The sequence below is a fragment of the Malania oleifera genome, unplaced genomic scaffold, assembly GCF_029873635.1.
Source record: "Malania oleifera isolate guangnan ecotype guangnan unplaced genomic scaffold, ASM2987363v1 ctg699, whole genome shotgun sequence".
Lineage (NCBI taxonomy): Eukaryota > Viridiplantae > Streptophyta > Magnoliopsida > Santalales > Ximeniaceae > Malania > Malania oleifera.
In genome coordinates this window covers 12781-15308 of record NW_026652141.1, presented here as the reverse complement: position 1 = coordinate 15308, position 2528 = coordinate 12781, and the positions used below count along the sequence as shown (strand labels likewise).

At 34.5% G+C, this 2528-nt stretch overlaps 1 long non-coding RNA gene across 1 annotated transcript; it reads left to right on the top strand.

Annotated features, from left to right (window-relative positions):
- The first annotated feature begins 1132 nt into the window (after positions 1-1132).
- On the top strand, positions 1133-2322 carry LOC131147230 (uncharacterized). Its single transcript, XR_009134653.1, has 2 exons — positions 1133-1238; positions 1607-2322. It is a non-coding gene; the product is annotated as an uncharacterized LOC131147230 (long non-coding RNA).
- The last annotated feature ends 206 nt before the right edge of the window (positions 2323-2528 follow it).

Genomic DNA, 2528 nt, shown 5'->3' with positions numbered 1-2528 from the left:
ACGGAGAGGTGTCTCACCCCAACTATATAAACATTTCAGGAGCCCCAGATAAAAGAGCGGATAGAGATCCGCAGTGTCAGAGGTCGACTGTTCTATTCTGTCAGAAGGGTAAGTCGTTATGCTAGGGTCTGATGGATTTTTGGATTGTGACCCTAGGGCATTTTTGGTCTTTTTTTGGGGTGTGTATATATATATATAACAGTTTTAGTAAAACTCTGGTATTGTGTTGGTTGGATGATTTAATATATATATATATGATTTTACATTTTCCGCTGCTTAGGTATCAAGATTACTATATTAATTATTATTATTATAAAAAAAAGATATTATGGTAAAATAGATAAGTCGTTACATTCATTTTTTAAAACAAATATGTTAACAACTAAAAACGACCACCCAAGCTCAGTGTCGACAATAAGAAGTTTTGCTCTATTTGCTTGTGAAAAATATTTTATTTTCTATGTTTAATTTTTTAATTTTTTTTAAAAAAAATTGAAAATGGCAAATTGTTGGTTTCCCATTTTCCTATGTTGGAATGGGAAAGTTGACTTTTTTTATATTATATATTTCTTATATAATTAATTAAAAAAAATAAAAAACAAGATGTACTTTTGTAATTATTTAGAAATCTAAAAATAAAAACTATTTTTCACAACAAAACAAAGGTTTTTTTCCCTTTTTTTTTTTATATAATCTTAAAAACTAAAAGAAATTCAACTATTTCTATACTCTTTTAAGAACACTAATAATAAAAAAAATATTTTCTTTAATTAATGGAGCCTATTTTTTCTTTAAAAAACTGATTTGTGCGGATAATATTTTTATTTATTATTATTTTTTTCCAATTTCTTATCAAAAATATTTTAATGACAAAAAACTATCTCAATATATGTCTATATATATTTATATATTTTAAAAATAATCTATCAAGTGATGCAATAATTTTTCTTTCCTTTTTTTTTGGTTTTCCTTTTTTATAAAGGATTTCAATCGAATGCGGTAGTTTTTGCACTTGGTTATTACTTATGATGCCCTGGCTTCTCTAACAACCAACTTGGGCTACTAAACGTCACCCCATGAGAAAGACAACGCGCAGCCTGAACGCGCTTTGCCCCCGACATAACAAAACCCATCCAAGCCATCCAACCATTACATTACAATAGGCTCGTCTTCTTCTCCAACTGCATATTGTTCAAGAAAGTGCGGAGAAGCTGTTCTCTTGTTCCCAATCTCCACAGGTACCTACCTCTTTTTTTTTTTTTCCACCGAATCCAGTCAATTACATTTACCTGCAAAAAAAATTTCTCTGTTATAATTCTCCTTCTACCTCCTACCTTCTTCCTCCTCTTCTTCTTCTTCTTCTTCGTAAAGGTTCAATATCGAATCTTCATTCCTGGCTTCATTTTGTTCCCTCACGTCGAAATTAGGGTTTCAATTTTTCCTGGTTGAAACCCTAGACGAAATCCCTTTGACCCCGTCTCTCGAATTACTCGCCTTTTTGATCGATTGGTTGTTCCTTATGGAAATTTAGGGTTAGAGGGGACGAGAATATAATGATGGAACGGAAAAATTTTGACCCCTCGCGGCTTTTTTCTCCGTTTCGCAGTGTTTTTGACGGAGTTTCTGCAGTAGCCTTGTTTTTCCTCTTTTACAACCAGGAAGAATTTCCGAGAAATAAGTTTCTAAGAAGCGCTCTTCGGTTCTTCCTCCCCAGTGGAGCATCGGAGACGTATTCTTCTCTCAGGTAAGTGAGGTTGAGGTAATTCATAGAACTGCTGAAGTAAGTGTTCCTTCGTCGAATTATACTCTTGGTGTTAATGGGTCTGTTCAAAATAACGTATCCGTGAATGATCCCAACTGGTGTGGTGACTTGTTCGAGCGCAAGTGTTATAACAGCCGCGTGAGTACTTGGTAGCCCACCCAGACTGCACTTCAGGGTTTCAATTACATATTCTTTTTCTATTGTGATGGCGAGAGATTTAGTGTTTTGGGATATGCAGTCTTGGCAATGTGGCTTGCTGCATTGTTCTATGCATTGGCTAACACAGCCGCAGACCACTTCTGTTGTTCATTGGAGAAGCTTTCGGGTTTTTTGAAGTTGCCTCCAACTGTGGCAGGAGTTTCTGTGCTTCCACTTAGGAATGGAGCTCCTGATGTATTTGCGAGCAGCTCCTTTTGTCAGCAAGGATGTGGGCAGCTATTTTCCTATGAAAACCTTTTCAAAGGGATTAAGGGCTAGAAGATTTCTAAAAAGGATAAAGAAAAGAGAAGAAAGTTGTAGAGAGGCTGTTGATTGACTAATCTTAAAATTTGTTTTTCAAATGTTTTAACTATTTTTATCAATAAAATTCCTTCAAAAAAGGGAGACAAACGCATATACATACAATATAAGTATGGGAACCATCCATAGAATGGGTATTATAGGGTGCTAATTCTTTGAATTGCAACAAAAAAGTATGGTAACCGTTCATGGAATGGGTATTATAGGGTGCTAATTATTTGAATTCCAACAAAAAGGAATTTAAGGT